Source organism: Amia ocellicauda, chromosome 5, assembly GCF_036373705.1.
Source record: "Amia ocellicauda isolate fAmiCal2 chromosome 5, fAmiCal2.hap1, whole genome shotgun sequence".
In the NCBI taxonomy this organism is placed as follows: Eukaryota; Metazoa; Chordata; class Actinopteri; order Amiiformes; family Amiidae; genus Amia; species Amia ocellicauda.
In genome coordinates, this window is record NC_089854.1 from 31,162,712 (window position 1) to 31,182,656 (window position 19,945).

The 19,945-nt window shown below is 38.3% G+C and overlaps 1 protein-coding gene across 3 annotated transcripts in view; it reads left to right on the forward strand.

The window, feature by feature from the left end:
- The window catches only part of ca10a (carbonic anhydrase Xa), a 200,908-nt gene that overhangs the window by 85,231 nt on the left and 95,732 nt on the right, over positions 1-19,945 (forward strand). The window lies entirely within an intron of this gene.

Genomic DNA, 19,945 nt, shown 5'->3' on the forward strand with positions numbered 1-19,945 from the left:
TTATTATTAAGTTAACGTGTGGGCTTTTGCTGAATGACTAATTGGCGCTATAACCTTCAAAGATAACATATGGATACAAATGTAATTAACCTTTCCCCATGACGTGAACATACTTAACAATTGTTTGCCTATCTGATCTGTACCTACCGGAAGAAAACAAATAATATGCTCTCTGTCTCGGCTTACACTGAAAGGTGAGCAACTATTCAACTCTGGCAAGCTAACCTCCTGCCTCAGAATTCAACCTCGTTATGTTCCTGACATTGCACAGAAACACACACTGTCTCCCAGCAGTAAAGACACAACTGAGTCTGGGTTTTTAATGAGACGGCAGTTCTGTCAGTTCAAGCCTTAGGCTGATCCATAGTCGCGTGCCACACCGTAGGACAAAACATACATAAAATATATATATATATGAAAAGGAAAAGGAATCTCCTTCAAAATAAGTTCAGTCAACTGCAGTCTTTAGAGTTTCCTCTAGGCAGAATTGGTATTCAGCAAATTCTGAAAAGTACCATTGATAAATACCTATTTCTATTAACAATATTGATATTGTTTCAAACAATGTCTGTGACTGTTAATTAACAATATGTTGAAACTAAGCAACTCTCTGAATTGTATTGTTTGTAATGATGGGTGTGCATACTTTTGACTCGATTTGCACATTTTGTGTGTCTGTAAGCCAACTGAGCAATCAGAACGAATTGGCAAATGTTCTCCTCTCATCTGTGTCCTTTTTTATGCTTTTAAGAGCTTTTTATAAACTGAAACATTTGATTAATTCCAGAAATATCCATTTTATCTCACAGGATAAATTCAATGATAACAAATTGTGAAGGATTACTGATATTATAGAGAACTGGCCTAAATTAAAATGCATGTCTTCTTCGCATGCTAGGTTAGTTTGGAGCATGAACCAATCGGATCCATCCCATGGTTCAGATGGATATCTCTGGCAGGCCATACAGACCCCAAGGGTAATTTAGCTCTTCGTTGAAATGAAACATCTTTAGGTGGTACGCAGCCAATCTTGTTACAGGGAGTCATAAAATACACCAATCATTTAAGAGATGTGGAAGGTAGGAAATCCCAATTAAGGTGAGTGCAGCAAAGGTTGTCCAGGCATTTCAACCGAGACGGCTTAAACACTCTTGATGGGCGTGAAAGTTTCTTTGCTTTTTTTCTCCCTAATGTTCTCCCAAGGGGTTGACTGGCTTCAAACTGCTGTTCTCAGAGTTATCTGACTGATTTGACCCCAATCAACAGAATTTAACAACTCCCACAGAGATCCCCACATGTAATCCCTGGGGATTAATCTTTCATATTTTCGCGCATGATAGTGTTTCCTTTCATAGTTGTCATATTCGTGACTTGCATCTTCTCTTCACATTAGATATACATGTCAAACACATAACTAGTCTGAGAACTGCCTACCTCATGGTCAAGTATTTTCTCCTTAGGTCCCAACAGAACCTTTACATACGGCCTTGTAATAACAGGGTTTAATAATTTCCACATGTAATAGAGCTTGTTCCCTAATATATAGGTCACCAATCCTTATCTGGTAAAACAAATCGAATTAACACCCACCCCTTTGTTTTCACACTGGAATACAGGTATCCATAGGGTGGAAGCAGGCCTGGTTCAGATTTGGGATTTGGGATTTGAGCCCCAAACTGCACCCTAGTAAGGAAACAGTAATTTTGTCATGAAATACTTCCCAGAAGGCGAGGCATGGAATTATAACAACGCCTAAAAAGAGAATTTTGTAGCTAAACCATTGTCAAAATCAGACAGACCGCAGAATTGGACCCAAAAAGAGCCGAGTGGCACAAGAACTCTGAATAATGTTGAAATGATTTTACGTCTGGTCTTCACAGAAGGATTAAAAATACATTACGTTTTCCTACAGCAAAGGCTTATGATATATTAAAATATCATAAAGGACGTCTTTTATCCCATTTCCCGCCAGGGGAAGTATTATGTCACCCTGCACATGAAATTGAAAGAACAGACAAAGAATTGTTAAGTAAATACATCGAGATGGTTTAAATGTCCTTTTTTTCTTTTCTTTTTTCTTTTTGTCCAACCAAAACCATCAATGCAGAAAATAATAATAAATCTTGCCGGGGGCAAAATATAAGATGAACATAAATTTGACAGAGCTAATGAAATATGGCTTTTCTGATTCTAAATCTCAATGCATTCAATACTATACTATACTAGGCTTTTTTAGCTTATTTGCTTCAACAACAGATAGAAATAATTACTTTTTTCTTATTAAAGTGTCATTGTTTTCCTTTTATATATTCAACAATGATTTATGTGCTTCCTTTGAACAAATGATAGTCACTGATATCCGACTTTGTTTGCATGATTACTATTAGATATTAAACATATCTTCAGTCTTCAGCTTATTGTTGTTTTTGTTGACTTTTTGTTATGAGTCTGTGCTTTCAGGAGATTTCAAGAATTTCCAAAGGGATTTTGTATTTATTTATTTGCTTACTTGCAAAGGATTGTAGTTTTGATTGATCACAGCTAATCACAAAGGAAAGATCTGTTGTTTAGGTTTATTCAGAGTATGAGTTCAAGCATATGGTATAGCTGGTTTGTACAAGTCTTTGCAGCTCTTTGAAGAATATATTGGGGTAATCGATAAACCAAATTCTTTGAATATAATGACACCTGTGGGTCCTACTTCTAGATTGGTGATTGTTGTGTAAAGGGAATTGATGAAGGTAGACAATTCTGCATTGTCTTCTATTTGTTCACAACAATAATGACTTACGGTACAGCAGATGGGATGAAAGTGGCCTTATAATGTACTGTACCCTTACTGTATGACTTTTAATTGAACATGTTCATACTCTAATTGATCTTATTAAAACTGGAGTGCTGTGGCGTTTTCTTCTGCTCTGCTGCTTTATGAATGTGGGCATTGGTGCATTTCATTTATATATATGTGTGTGTTTCTCATCGACCCGAAATTTTACTGACTGTAGGATGATCGTACCGTGTGCCTAAATGCTAGCGGTATATACAAATAGCACTGCTTGCCCGATGAACTGGTTTATTTTTAAATGTTTCCAGCATTATCTGCATTTCTCTGAATTAAATGAACCAGCTGGAGGCTAGCTCACCTCCGAAGCACGACAGAGTTCCTGCTTACCTTATTAACATTCTCAACCCCTTAAGCGTGCAAGATATTCATGTTTATTATAATTTTGTATTTCTTAGTAGACTCCCTTATCCAGGGCGACTTACAGATTACACAATAATCATTTTCAGCATTACAAAGGGCAGTAGTACAATCAGTACAAAATACAATAAGCATACATCCTAGTACAATGAGCTATCAAGTGCAAACAGTGTGAGGGTTAGTGTTAATACATAAGGAAGCATAGTTAAATAAAATGCATAGCAAGAGTGCTGAACAGCTCCGGATAGTAAGCTGCTGTATTCAAGGTTGAGTCAGCACAGATGTGTCTTGATGTGTCAGAAGGTGTTCAGGGACTGTGTGGTCCTCACCTCAGTAGGAAGGTCATTCCACTGCTTAGGGGCGAGGGTGGAAAAGGAGTGGGCTCTGGAGGAAGGGAGCTGGGGGCGTTATAGTGAGTCTTTTGGTCCATTTCTGAGCCATTATAATTATTTTTGACTTTCTCTCTATGTGAATCCTTCGGACTATGTCTTGAGCAACTCCTATTAACATTCACAACCCCATTCATTTGATAAAGCCCTCCTTTTGTAATTCACTCTCTGATGCTCTAAACAGTAAACCTGCATGACAACAATTATGACAGCAGTGTGAACTAGTTATTCCTAGCGATGCATGTACAGTGTTCTAGTCCTTAGAGAGAGATGCTGGCGACTTGAGGTGCTGAAACATGCGGACCTCTACATAAGCACTGAAATGCAAAGCCAATCACTCCACCAGATTGTCCGTGGTGATTTAGTTCACAATCAACTAATCACTAATAATCAGAATCCGTACAGGAATAAACTTGCTGTGGCGCCGGCAGTGATGAAAGTAACCGGACGGATGAGTGATTGAATCTGATTTGAGCCGCTCAGTGCCTTGTGCGTCGTAGATAGACATTGAAACAGTGGAGAGCAGAATCAAAACGCATTGAGGAGTGTCTCACGCCTCGCTCTCCTTCTCATCAACGCAGCCTTTGCATGCTGTCCAACGCGTTTCTTTGTCTTTGGATTTTACTGTGATTTGATTGTCTCATTCATATGTTTATGTGTACAGTTTATAGAGCCACAATTAACAATCGTCTGTCGTTCCAGTTAACACCTGCTTTTTCTAATGAAAATCTAAAACAAAAGCAAGGGGCAAGTGTCATATAAATCTTTGAGTGCCAATGTAAGGTAACACAATGTAACTGCATGTATCTTTTCTTCTTTTGTACCATTGGCTGTTTGGTTTTCATCATTTTTTAAAAGGGATGCTAAACTTCATCTGACGTTTTATGAATTTGCCCCATAGTGTTTTGTTGCATTAATAAACTGTTAATTGCTGCTTGCCTTCTTCCTTTTCAAGCACAATGAGAGCGTAAGGTTATTTTATCTTGTGTAAGAGTATATGCATAATTAATCGTTATGGGGAGAGAGGGCTTTTTATGCACTTACGTGATTTTAATATCATCCTTTGAGGATAGGCCATTTCCTACTGTGTGCCTGCGAGTTAACTCTGAAATGAAATGGACTGTTAGCTGCAAGAGAACTATAATATAAGCATTTGTGTGACATTGTGATGCCAATCTGCTCTCCAGCCCCCGCCCCACTGTCCTGCACACCTCTTCACAGCTAGCCTGGGATTGTTCAATCAGTTTTTTTTAAGTTATATTTTGGATTGGAGCAGATAATCACAATCAAATTTTTTTTTTTTTACCAAAACCATTGGAGAGTAATAATAGTTATAATAAGTTCCCCCAACTTGCATAAGGGTTGTTCTGGAAACCTGTCTGTAAGTCAGATACAGTTTCCAATGTTATACAATCCTGTTCTATACCAAAAAGTCACAAAATAAAATAAAGGAAAGAAACACAATTTTAATACAGCCTGTAAAATCCCACATGCTTTTCCTGAGAGCACAGCAGACACTACTGGCGCTCTGAAGGAAAGCAAGTGAAAGGTTCCAGCACATTTCTCTCCCTCTCAATAAATCAATAAACAGAGCTCAGCCTCGGCAACTGTTGTCATAATCCATGATTGATGGTGAATGTGGATGAGTGCCCTCCAGTAATCGCATGAGTGAAATAACAAGCCCCTAATCCAGGAGAGAAACAATGCATGGTCATTTGCTTAGGCATAAAATAATGAGTTTTGTACATTGATTTGCAAAACATAAATGGCAAATCTTTCCTACTTCACATTTCAGCTGTACTTGAAGTCTCTTTTGTTGGCCCAGGTTTATTTTTAATGTGTTCAAGCTCTGATTGGCTGTGTGGGTCATTGACTGTAATTCTGGCTCTGGCTCATAAAGTGTTAGACAGCAAGGAAATGCACTGAATATAGAGTGTAAAACGTTGCTTGTATTCTTGCAGACTTAGTGCCCTCGCTGTAAAACATGCAAAGTATGAGTCCTTGCTTTAAGCCTGCATACTATGAGACTATATAGGAAAGCTAAAAGATAAGAATATTTTAGATTTCTGTAGAATCTAGCAAATACAACCTGCCCTTTCATTTTGAACGCTTGCCACCACCGTATGGACGACACCGGTTTCTAAGCTTTGAGTGCCAGAGCTGCAGATAGACACCTGTGCGTCTCTCTGACGATAACTGCAACCATTTCCTCAAAGATTAATGTCTCCCACTCACTTACTGTCATAAGCAAGTAACTGAAGATATAGAAATAAGGGGGCAGCCCGCTATCACTCTTCATCCATTACTCATTGTGAAACCTAAGCATGTGTGTGTGTGTGTGTGTTTGTGTATCCCGCAGGCTTTATTGTGCAGCTATGATTTAGTCACTGAAAGCAGGTGCCTGCCCTTTCCCTGGATTCAGACTGAGGGCCTGCCTCTGTACCTGTCACACCTGTGCTTTCACACACAACTGCGGTGTCTACCCAGCTGCTAGGCAGACTTGATAGTGGGGCAGCGAGCGCTACTCATGGCCATGTGACAGCCTCCTGCCTGCCCTGCCAAGATCTTCACCTCAAGCTTGCCCAGCATACTCAAATGGTTTCTCCCTTTCTGAATATTCCTTCCCCAGTATACAATGAGATTGTGTCTTGATTCTGATTTAGAGACACGGATACTGTATGTTCAGTATACAAGCGTTTGTTCCACCTGTATTTTCCATCTTCAAGTGTTATTAAAGTAGGTGCATTTGCTTTGTTCGTGCTGCTGTTGGTTCTGCTGACATTGTTTGCCATGCAAACACACTGTTACAGGAAGAAAGCTGGCTCTGGAAATACCTCTCAGATTGAATAAACAAACCAGTGTTGTCTGTGTGATACTTATTCATCGTCGCTGCTTAATTTCCTCTGATTTTCAGTCAGTATTTTATTTACCTACTTTGGGCCATACTTTATTTTAAGCAATGCTATGCATTTCTTGGATTATATAAACTCTTTGTTGTCAGCATATAGTAAGCCATGTTTAACTGCTTCTATATTGACTGTGATACATATGCAGCTCTTTTTCACCCAGTTTTATTATAAACCTGTTTATGAAGCCTAACCCTGTCTGACTTCATCACTGTGAACAATCCATCAATCAATCAATCAATAGCAGTAACAAAACAGGATCACTAGGATGAAAAAAGGAACACAAATTCCATGAGGGTTTAAATTGGAAAATGGAAAGTACTTAAAAAGACAAAGATATAGCTGTTAATGCCAGTATCGTAATTGCATTTATTTTAATTCACTTGCACTGCAAACATGTAAATGCTTAGCACCATGCAATTAAAGTAATTAGGGACTATTATAGCGAAAGAAAGCCTGACAATCTTTGTTGTGAAACATTGGGATGATATCTGTCAACACTTAATGCTTTCCCTATTTGCATTTGTCTTTTAAACTAAAGGAAAATCATAGTGTTTGTTTATTATATTGTAATTTTTATATTTGTAGAATAAATCTAGAAACACAGTGGGGAAGGCTTCAGATAACTGTGACTCTATCCCCATTGATTTAATACACTGCTTAGAGCTGATTAAATGTAATGCATCTTTGAATACATAGTTGTATTCATATTATTATTGTTATTAATTATAACGCTAATAATAGAATATACAACTCCATCAGTTTATGAAAGGATCAACAAAAGTTACTTCCTGATGAAACGTTTGCCCTTTGGTCTGCAGCACGTAGGTGAGAGGTTGAAATAGCCATGCAGGGAAATTGAATACTTAAGGCATTATTTCAGGGCTGCCCTTCCTAGGGATTAGTGTAACCCTTGGCCAGTTTGCATCATGCAGTAATGTGTGAGCCGAGTATTAACGGACTCATCCTGAAAAGAAATCTCTTTGGCACTCTCTTCTGGCAGTAGGATTAACTGCACTTTCAGAAAAACTCAACATGGCTGCTTCAAAGAGGGTGTAACATATGGATCACAATGCCTGTTACTTACATCAGTACAGTAAATGAGAGATTGTATGTCGGGGGTCCATAACCCGGGTCAGGTAGAGCTGCAATGTCATCAGGTTTGGCATTCCAACTGATCAGGCAAACTATATCGCTGAATTGATTATTGGCCTCATTTGGCAAGAGTGACATTATCTTTAATCAGCATCTATAGATGCCTGTAGTCAAAACTCAATGTGTGGAGCTCTGCAGAGCCAGGGGTGGAGATAGTGTGTATAGCTGACAAGCAGAATTTCACATATTAAATCAGGCCCATCCTGTGAAGCCAATGTTTTTTTTATTTTTCTATTGCACACTCAAGTACTTTGTTGAACCCTTAATAAAAGCGCAAAATCAAATTCCGCTGGCATGGAAATACATCATTTAAAACACTTACTCGCAGTGCTCGTATTCAGAAAGCTGTAAAAGCCTCTTACACATAAATGTAGTGATGGGTTGCTGCAGGTCTTTATTGGTGGACACCAAATGCTTTCTGCAACCAAAGGCTTATCCTGGAAATGGGACGAGTCTCACAAATTGCCCCTTTGCGTTATTTAAAAAATTAATCCTCCGCAACCGATATTTTTTTTTATCTGTGTTTTGGTGTAATAGGGCTGGCTGTGCCTTCTGTTATGAATGTATTTTTACAAGAGATTAGCGCCTGGAAATCTTGGACTATGCTCTGGGGCTGTAAATATGTGTGTGTGGGGGGTTGAAACTTTCCAGCGGAGTATTTGATTATTTTCTGTAATTATATATTCTCTGATCAGAGCGTCCTAGTATTAAAAAAGGCAGTTTGCTCCACCACCAAAATAAGTAAGGCTGTACATGTCAAAGACGAAGCCAGATATTACAGATGTTAAGCAGAATGAGATTTGAGGAAGAGAGGTTTTTTTTTTCCTGCTGCATAGATAAAAAGAAAGAGAAAATCTGTCCTGGGAAGATGAGGAATGTGAAACACTTAACACCACCAGAGTCTTTTAATGGGGATATTTGATATTACGTTATATCAAGTCAAGTTAAAATAAACCAATGCTTCATCTCTTTAGAAGCTCTTATTAATACAATTATTCCGCTCATAAGCACATGTATGATTATGCTTTAAATCCTCTCATACTTACCAACATGATTGTATTGCTTTAAATGAATATATAGATGGAAAGTAGCAAGAAGTCTCCCTGGAATTAGTGAATTAATTTGTGAATGTTTTATTCTTGTTATTTTGTATATGAAACGACATTTATGTAAATTTTGTTTGTCTCTCCAATCTATGTGGTGATGTTTCTTCTCTTGGGGGCTGGGATTTTTTTCTGCCGCTAAAAAAGCATTAGACAAACTCTTTAAACCCGGGTCGGGATCAGTTCCAGTTTGTCCATTCCGATTGCGTGGGTCATTCCCTTTTCAATTCAATTCCAATTCCGGGAGAGCCTCTCATGTCAATGGCAAGAAGAATTGGAATTGGAATTGGAATTTGGAATGGGTCTGAAGAAGGGAGTTGGAATTGAAAAAGTGAAATGGATTCCAGCCCTGCTTTAAATCCCTTTTGTGTGTCTGTCTCATTTCTCTTCAAACGTGTGACGGATAAACGTCGAGTTCCTATTTGGATACTGGAAAATAAGTGTACCTAAAAAGTGAGTTTGTTTTTTTATTATAAACAAATTTAAGAAAAACTACTTTCCAAGTTCTGTTGAATCTTGCTGTCGGGTTGGCCCTGTTTCTATATCCTATGAAACACAGTGAGAAGTTGTGTGTGTGTGTGCGTGTGTATGTGCTTTAGAAAGAAAAACAATTGCCAGAATGCTGTTAACATCTGTAGACAGCACAATCGGAAACTGCTGACATGCAGTGGCCTTGCTGTTTGTGGCAGTAATTTTAATTCATCATGAAATTAGAAGCAGCTCACAGTAGAGATGAAATGTAGCAGAATCCCATACGAGTTTATAAATGGGCTTCTATGAGCACAGTTTGATTTCTTTTTCTCATGTAAAACCCTCAGCTTCTGCAACAGCAAAGAGAATAAGAAAGTAATAGCATGTAATCACATTTCCCCTGGATTGTAAGATCATAAATATTTGCCAAGCCAGCAGATTTATTCCTTTTTGGGCAATTTTCTTGTTCCTTTAAACACTTAGCTCACCCAGCTTTTCTTTTTTTCCCCTTATCTTTCTTTTCCGTGATTGGGAATGAGCAATTCTCCACTGCAGCCCACCACTGCAACCCACAAGTTAGGCAGAGGGACTTCAAGATTGATGAGTCTTTGCCACACTCACCACCTGCATATATGTCTTCTCTTTTTTTTGCTGTTGATCGCATGTACTTTATCAGCAGATATTGCCGCAGAGCGAGGGCTTGGAGATCTCTGGCAGGCTGGGGGCTTTCTCAGGAAGGTTTTCTGTGGTGCAGTCAGGCGGCCTTGTTTCAAGTTCAGTCAGCCTTTCAGAAGTTCAAAGTCAGTGCTGCACTTTGTTTAAACTTGCAGAGGTAAATATAATGCAAAGTAAAAATGGGCAAAATTCAGATAAGTGAAGGGGTGTGAGTCAGAGGGATCACAAGGTATAAGAAGTCGCCTAAACTTTATTTCAATATAACATGGTAAATGGTTATCAAAGTGCTCTGCTAGAGTGGGCACTAAATGCAGGTGTAGTTCAGGGAAGGACGGGGCCTCCAGAAGATCAGAACCCCTCCACCCCCAAGTGTTTATGATTTGCATGGCATATGCTAATCATACACGCTGTGAACAGGTCTATATTACCCTTGGACTTCATGAGATCCAGTCTCTGTGTTACAGAAAGGGCATTTCAGAGGACTCTCAGTTCCTTATCCTGCCTCCCAACATCAAAGATCAATGTGTGGTCTGATTAAGTTGTGCGCTATAGATTTCTGCAGTCACCCTCATCAAGGAACCCATTTCTCTCTCTCTAATGATGCTGAACCTAAAGTTCTTCTCTCTAGTACTTTAATTTTCACTTGGCCATTACAAGCAGACAGTGACTTAATGAACTGCAAATAGGAGAGGAAAGTAACATAAATCATCTCTTGCATGTTTCCTGCAGTATTAGTGTAGCTGGTTCTTTCATCATTATGATGCCTGCAGTGATTTCGCGATGTGCAATGAAATTACACAGCATTGCTTCCACCAGACAATTCTCTTACCCCCAAAAAAAGAAGGAACAGTAATTAAGATAAACAATTTCATCAACACACAGGCAACATTTATTTTTTCCCTGATCATTTTGATTTGAATCCAGGGGATAGAAATCTCTATTTGTATAATAGATGCCATTCGATAATAATAATAATAATAATAATAATAATAATAATAATAATAATAATAATTTGGAGAGTTAAATATATGCTGCTGCTGCTGTTTTATTTGAAAAACGTATTTATGGACCTCAATTTGTTTGTTGAAAACATTTCCCTTTCCTAATTAAGAAAATGTTCTTCCCCAACTACTATTTTATCATTGTTGGTTTTTTCCCCTATAACTTGGCCCTTGTCAACATATCAAGTTAAGATGAGATGCCATAATTTTTCATTAACATTTGAATAAACTGATACTAAAATGAATCCAACTACCTGCCTATTACTAGATCCCATTCCCACCTTTCTTGTTTGTTCCTGTTTCCAGACTCCTGGTCCATTTGTGACCCCAATGATTAACATGTCCTGGAGTTGTGCCCTGCTATTAAATCTGCTGCAGTCTCTCCAGTTTTGACAAAAACACTAATCTTGCCACTGACAACCTGGGCAGCTATCAGTCAATTCTGAATCTCTCTTAATCTGAAATTCTGGAACGTGTAGCACAACAGTTAAACAAACATATTTTGGTACATAATCTATGAGGCATTACATTCAGGCTTCAGACCGCGGCACAGCACTAAAGCTGCTCTAGTCAAGGTTGTCAGTTATCTGCTGATTTCAGACTGTGTGGCCCTCTCCATCTTGGTCTTACCAGTACAGGACCTTAGTACTTCTTTTGACACTTTGAACATTTTTTTCTTGAGTGTTGAACATGATTGGCATATCTGCTACTGCCCTTGGCTTGTTTAACTCCTATCTCTTGGTGAGAAAACATTGTTATTTCTTTTTGCAGATTTTACTACTTGGTTGGTTTCTTCTGGTGTTCATCAGGGCTCCATACTGGGGCCAATCTCATTTTGCAAATACATGCTCCCAATAGGTCAAATATTCAGAAATTATGGTGTTAATTTCCATGTGTATGCTGATGACAGTTAGATTTACCTACGAACCACACCTGACTTTGACTTGGCTGTTTCTGAAGTCATGCTACTTGGTACCCCCATGAGCTGAGTAAATCCAGTTCCCAAAACCTGACTATCGCCGTGGTTGTAACACCCAAATTCACCTTCGAGCTGCATGTTCAGAATATTACCAAGTTGTCCTTTTTCCATCTCAAGAACATTTCGCTACTGTGCAAAAGCTTATACATGCGTTTGTCACTTTGATCCATTCTTTAATGCCTGAGATTAAAGATCATGATTAAAATGACAGCTGCTAAATTGTTTAGTTTTTTTTTTTTGTAGTCCCTTAAAATTGGATGTACTTAAAACAGAATTAAATGCAATTGTGTGTTCATGTCATGTAATTAACTGCCTGTATACATTGCCTTGAGCCATTTTTCATTACCAGTGAGTCTCTTGACTAGTGGGAAATTAAGGCTCATTGAGTGGTTTTATTGGTTAATCCCTGTACTTTCTGTTTGAGAATGACAGTTGTTAGTAACTTGTTAACTCTTAAATTACCATCACTGCCAACCCACTGGAATGAAAGACATGACAGAACTACGATTTATTGTATTGTACATCTAAATGGCGTCTCAAAGGTTTCAAGAGATGTCACTTTATGTACAACTGTAACATGAACAAGTCTCTGACTGAACAACACATCTGGCTTCTTAATATCAAAGCATGTGGACTGATGCACTGCAGTTATAGATATTTTACTTCTTGAGGGGAACATTTTGATGAAAGCTTGACTAAAAGGGTTGAGGCTTTAGAAGATGGAAATAAAACCAGTTGCAGGTCACTTGAGAGCATGTGCTGACATAATCGTATTCTGTTTTTCTGAAACAACTTGGAAAAACTGTAATGTCCCTAAATACTGCTTGGGCTTCTCAAACAAGGTTAAGTGGGGGAGAAAAAAAACATTATTAGATCAAACTTGAGGCAATCTGCTTCACCTTCTGGGAGCTATCAGTCACAGGTTATATTTGGTGAACTTAGTCATGTTGTGAGAAACACCAGAAGAGCATCTCAGCAGCCTTAGATTTTTAATGAAGGCTGAAACTGGCAAAGTAGTTTTGATATGCGGCACCACAGTGGGGGAACTGTCACTGTCACGGAGAGAGCCAGCACTCTTCAAGCCAGGTAATAGACATGCCAATACATTTAACAAGAGGCAAAGGCCAGTGAAATCCTTGACACCTTTTTAAGAAGCAAGGAGATCCTAATGAGTCCTGGGCACCAATTAAAAAGGAGTGCCCTGATTTGTCTCACCAGTTTAAAAGTAAAACAACACAAGTTTTGGCATCAGTAGTGTTCATTTTTAGTTTGCATGATTAGGAAGTTGAGAAATGGACCCAGTAATGCTTGAATGGTTAGTATTTGGTTACAACTTGGGCTTCTGTAAGAAATATTGCTTTACAAATTTGTGTACGATAGAAACTTCAAACTTCAAGAATTATGTTTCTTTATTTATGGCAACATAGAAATTTGAGTCTCGCAAATCGTGTTTGAATCAGACAGCCCTACATCAATTTTTGTTTGTGTATTTTGCGCAACGCTACAGTTAATTTTCAGCAGCCTAGGCAGGTGTAATTGGCTTTTTATGCACACAGTACCCATGACACACAGTAACAGGTTCTGCTGCCTGCAGTTTGTTATTGTAGCTATCACTGTAGAGCATTGATGTATATTTCTGTGTGTGACAACTTTTTAGTCAGTTTGCCAGCAGACATTATTATATTATTATATTATTATGATTGTATTTGTATTGTAAGATTTGTATCTCATGTCCCCTTGTCTTTTCTCTATCTCTGTTTCTCTGTCTGTCTGTCTGTCTGTCTGTCTGTCTGTCTGTCTGTCTGTCTCTCTCTCTCTCTCTCTCTTCTCTCCCTTCCTTGTCAGTCTTTACTTGTGACAGGTCTGCTGTCATTTAGCACATTTATCTCCTATTCCATCCTCTCAAGGACAATTACATGTTAATACGATCAAAAGGTTTTCAAGATTTGGCCAGTCAGAAGTAATTATACTCTGACACTTGTAAATGAAAACAACCTTTTGCAATATGCAATGGTTCACTGTGATCAATAAATGGGAACTGGTAGCATTGACATAAAATACAGCAAGATGTTCATATATCATTTACTCTTCTTATAGGGTACATGTTGCGACACAGATGATATATCTTACATAACGCCTGCAATCTGTTCTTGTGCTAATTAATGGATGTTTGAAAGTAATTGTAAAGACGAAGTGTGAGTAAAATTTGGTCTTTGAAACCCGTTTTGAATGTTACAATATCACAACATTTGTGAATAATTAGGATGATATGGAGCTGCTGACTTAATATACTCTTTATGATATACTGTCTTTCTGGAGAAGCTTTTCTATTAAAATGTTTTGCAAATTACTCATTACAAAATCAGTTGCGGTATTTGCTGATTAGCTGAACTTAATATGTAATGCCTACATCTCTGTGCATGTAATCTTTAAATGGTGTTATTGTGGAGTCAGTATCAACTAGATGTGATGCTATGCAGTATTGTTTAGTGTAGTCTAATTATAACTTGCATATAGGTGGTGCTGTTGTTTAAGGTCCAGTTAAGTATTGCATAAATGTATAACAGTAAATTCTCAATGTCCTTATTAGTATTAAGATGAAGGGAGATTTGATTTCTGTATCATGTTCTAAAGCTCAACTTGTAATGATTTAAGAATCAATAAGGATACTAAATCTGAAGTGGATTGATTCTCATGTCCAGGGTTTTTGTCACATTACTCTGAGGACTTAATTTCACTTGCTCTTCACACTGTGGAGTCAGTGTTCAAACAAAATGGGGTGCCACCTTAAGAACAGACGCCTCACAAATGCAACTATAGGCAACTAAATGGGGCCCCTTCAAGACTTCAGACACTTTATAACCCAAAGGCTGAGCTCCAGAACACATATATATTGTAACACATTGTAAAAATTGTAAGTCTCCCTGGATAAGGGTGTCTGCTAAGAAATATAACCTAAAGAGTCAAAGGGGACACATTATCCAAATGTTATTAAGGGAATGGAGTGGTTAGTGTTCATATTAACATTGAGATGCTTCTTTATCAGCGAGCTCTAAGATTGAAACTCATTTACTGCTTTGTTTCCTCCACCACAGAAGTTATCATCTGTAACGGATATGCATTATCTGTAGCATGCACGGCCTGGCTCGTGTGCGTGGCCCACTTGTTTGTTCAGATTAATCTAATATCGGGCGTTCGCCGTCGAATCTATCAGCACTGCTTCTCGTTTTCAACCTGAAACCTCAGTGTTTTGACTCTAGGCATTATGCCAGGTGTCGGGTGCTTTTCCATCTGCTAATTATCGTGACTGATAACAAAGGTCAGGCTGACTTGTTATTCAACGGTTTTGCATACGGGTGTTATCTCTGCACAGGGAACACATGCTCCGTTCACGATGTCGAGGAAAAGAAGCTTTACATGGGTGTTTAAGGTAATACACGTTTACATTCTGAATTCTGAAACGAAACCTACGCCCCTGCAATTAGAGTTCAATACATACCCGTTGATGTGTTAGCCTCCTATCTAAAGATATATTATTTTGCCATTATGCGCATCTTGTCTGCTGTTGAGCTACAGTGTTCTGGACATGTGTAATCACTACTGGCTTTGGGACTGGAATTTGTAAAGGTGCTAAGCCAGTCAGGATATTGTATTTAAAAAAAACAGAACAGGTGCATTTCTGAGCGATTGGCTTGGCTTTTAGAAAGGGAGGCTTTATGCGAGCTGAGATCTTAATAACTTAAGACTGCAAGGAGCCTAAAAGCTACAGAAGGTTACTTTCAGCTGCCAAAGAGGGCTGGCAGCTTCATCCCTGGGAAATGTAGACATTGTACTTCACACCTATCCACCTTGAGCATTAGAAATGTGAGAACGGGGATAGGCTGCAAGGGTAGTGCCTGCCGAATGCGCCCATCGCCTCGGGGCAGTAATTAATTGCGTCTTGAATGCTCCCGCTGCATGAAGTAGATTCTTTTCACCTCCTAAACAATGCGAGGCCTTCATTGTGTTCATTGTTGAGCATTTATCCCCCTTCATTTAGATCCGTACTGTACACTTTCCAGCGGTATAGACAATGAGGTTTTTGCTTAAACAATACGCTAAGGCTCGACAGCAGCAAAGCCACTCTGAATGCTTTCTCATTCTTCCAGCATTATCTCATAAGGGCCTGCTTGCTTTTGATGAATTACATTTTTAAAGGTTGTCTAACTGGACTGTCTTCCTTGAGCCAGATGAAGAAATACCTTTTGTGATTATGGCCTTTTTTACTGCAAAATAGCAAAGGCAGTTGTCTCAAGAGGGAAGTAAAAGATACAGGGGTGCACAGAGCACTTATAAAACTATGTATGTGTGTGTATAGATATATATCCTTTTTGTCACACTGCTTTATTTTTGTATTACTATGAAGAACTTTTACTGATTAAAGATATATATGAACTGTCCTACATAAGCAATTTGATTAATTTGCTTCTAACAGACTGTGAGGATCAGTGTCAGTGGCTGGAGTCAGGAATAAAGTTTGGATGGATCTGCCCGATCCCTCCGACTAGACTCCTATAAGATCAAACTACTACCAGCTGCTGAAGAACACATCTTTTTGTGTCTGATAGTTTTATATTTCTGAATCATTTCAAGTTGAGCTTTGAAACTACTTAAAGCAAACACAATACACACATTCTGAATATCAGTAAATAGATAGCGGTTAATGTTTATAGTAGTGGTTTTTTTTTAATGAATTACGGCTCAGTAGACCTAGAGATTGCCATGAATTTATCTCTTGTTATGATTACATGTGTTCATCTTTACTGCGCCATCGGTCCTTATTTCTGCACCCTCTGCACAGACCTGCCCCTCCCACCCCCACTCGCTCAGCTGCAATCACTGCACTTTTATTAAACTGGATCTCTATTGTCTGGTTATATGTACAGTATCTGCTTTATTAAATCCCACTGGGAGAGCCATTTCATTTCATAATGCATCTCCTGGCACCAAGATTAACTTAATGTGTTTAATCCAAGGTTAATATTTGACCAATAAAATGGTTCAGGGACACTGTCTATTTTATGGAGGACATCCTTGGATTTCCAGTTGAAAACTTGCCATGTTTGCCTATACTGCATGTAGCACACCATTAATAATAATGTATATTCAATAATAATGTAATTATTGAATTTTGGAAACTGCGTTAGGTATTTAGGCAGGCTTTGTGTGTGAGGGTGTTGTTAATCACATGTTGGTCTTCTTAACATGGTTATTAGTTACTATACAGTCTAGCAAACATGGGAATCAACTGAAAAGCATACAATATAGTAGATGCCATGGACTTCTGTACTAGTTCTGTACTATCCTTCCAATAGTGCTTGCGATAATAATAATATAGTCATGATGATGATATTGAAAAATGTCATTGATCTCTCTGGTACAACACCATGTTATTTCATGGCAAAGACTTTAGAATTGGTTTGTTAGAAAAGGAATTGCAGTTGTCTCCAGAGAGCACAGTTCCTTCATGCTTGTCAAATCCATTGACCATAGATAACAAATTTAGCATTAATGCATTTAGAGCCACTGTTTTCCATTTCTCAGTTTCTCCAATAGTGACTGGGCTTGACACAAATCCACCTTAGGTTAGCAGAGGAGTGGAACATACAAATGGATAAATACCACACAGAAGAAGTCTTATTTTGTGTGGCTCAAAGAGATAATAGTACATGTTTTTGTTTTGCAATCCCTGCAGTCTACAGTTGAATTGGATCAATGACTGCTGCGTGATTTAAACAAATTGAATAATAATAGAAATGGGGGGGGGGGTGTATTTTAAAGAATGTATCTTTGTGCTCTCCAATCAACTTCAGACATTAGGCCCAGCACACAAGGAACTCAAACCTCAAACTGTATTCACTCTTTTTTTAGCTCTGGTTTATAGTTAATATTGGGTATTCTGACACTCTGTCATAATGAACATTAATGGGGGTGCGTTGGCATCCTGCTGGTCACACAGGCTAATTAATGCTCCCTTTGACCATTGACCTTTCCCTGGATGTCTCCTGCTGCTAAAACTGACATGTGTCACTGTACAGCAAAGCCTGGTGGGGGCGGGGGGGATTCAGCCAGGTAGTTCTATAGATATAGATAGATTGAGAAAGCCAGGTTTCTCAGTCTTGTCCCCCCACTACTGCTGGCCACTAAGGTTTTGTGAAGTTTCTTCCCCTCCTGCTCCTGTTTGGCCTCATTATTAGTTGTGCCAGCTGGCTAAGAAAGCCAAAGTGAAAACCCAATGTCTTCCAGCTGCATGGTTTATTGGCTCCACAAGTATGAAGGCAGTCTTCATAGGACGGGTGTACACAAACTATGACCAGCAATGCTTTTTGTGCTCACCTGCATTTGTGTAAATGTTGATGACTGCTTGACATTCAATTTTAGTGACAGAATTCATGTTTTTAATTAATTTTCCCCACCCAGAAGAGGTCCGTTAATCTGTCATTTGAAGTTATAAAAGAAATCAATACATAAAAAAAAAATATGGAAGCTTATTGTTGGAGCTTCACTAAGCTATTTCTGCCCCACTTCAACACAGATCAAAAGATCAATCCCTCATCTGTAGAAAATGAAGAAAACGTATTTTTTCCGTACCACCCTTAGTTGGAGCAGTAGCTATATATTAAACACTGCCCGACTCGCCAGGCTGCGGTAGAAGGGATATAAATCTCCTGCTGCCTTTCAGTATGTCAACAGAAAGCTTTGGGTAAAAAATAAAATAAAAAGGCATTTGATCGCTACCAGTGCCTGCGGGAAAAAGTTAGAAAAGTTAGTAATTATTACCCTCGTTCAAATGATTGAAATACGTAATTTACATTCAGATTGTTTGCAGTCAAGAAACGGGCAGTTGTTGAGGGAAATTGCAGTGATAATTGTTTCAGTTAAGCCTTTATATATGATTTCTTTATCTTTTTCAGAATAAATGTGCCTAATTGAACTAAGAACTGTAAAACAAATTGTATTAAGAGGTTATTTAGTTAAGTATGTATATATTTATACATCTCTGTATGAAAGTGTTAATTGTGTATTTAACGGAAATACACGTTTTAGAGGTACATTATGGAAGCTGTATTCTCAGTTTGCAAACTTAAGACATTCTGAACTTTTACTGAATGTCTAAATCTTTAATAAAGTCTGTATTTGCACAAGATTTTTAAGGGATCTTTAAGAATGAGGGTATTTTTTTTTCTTCTTTGTATCCAAATATTAAGCTCATTATAAACTACAGTTCTTCTCCTCCTTGACCGTACACCCAGTTGGATATTAAATATATTATAAAGCGTCTTCTCTAGGTGCTTTTGATGAAAATACATGAAACCCACAATTTCAGCACTGCTCAATGGCAATATACAGATTTCTAAAAAGTAATTGCTGTCAGTAACTGTGTATGAAAGTTTGAATACAGAATGCAAAGAGGTTTATTTGTCCTAAAGGAGGTGTTTGGTTTTAAATGCACTGTATTGTAGAAGACTGGAGACCTTAACGCGACCTCCAGTTTAGCAGTGAAACAGTTGAAGTGAATTGAATAGGCAGTGCGGCATCAGTGATGGCTAAAGACAATACGTTTGATTAAATGTTAAGATCATGTACCTAAAGTGGAGAATTTGGAATTCAAATTGAGAATAATCCTCTTAAGGGTTGAAGCTTTGAATCATTTCCATTATTTTAATTACATGTAGATCAAATACTGTACTTAAAAGTGTGTGCCTTCTACCTGGAATTTGAAGCATATAATATATAATACATTTTGATCTATCTGCTCATTTGTATTTTATCTTAATGACATCCTGATTACTAATGTGACTCTACCTGCACTGTATATATGTGTCGGTGTGGTGGGGTGGCCAGGGATGGGGCTCAGAGACAGACCGCTGGTACAAAAACAACTTTTATTAACTAAACACAAATCAAATGGGTACGAGGGCCAAACAAAAAGATACACCAAACAAATAAACAAACCAAAATACACATAGGCTGCTCAAAGACTTCACTGTGCCAAAACATCAAACCCAAACAAAACAGCACAAG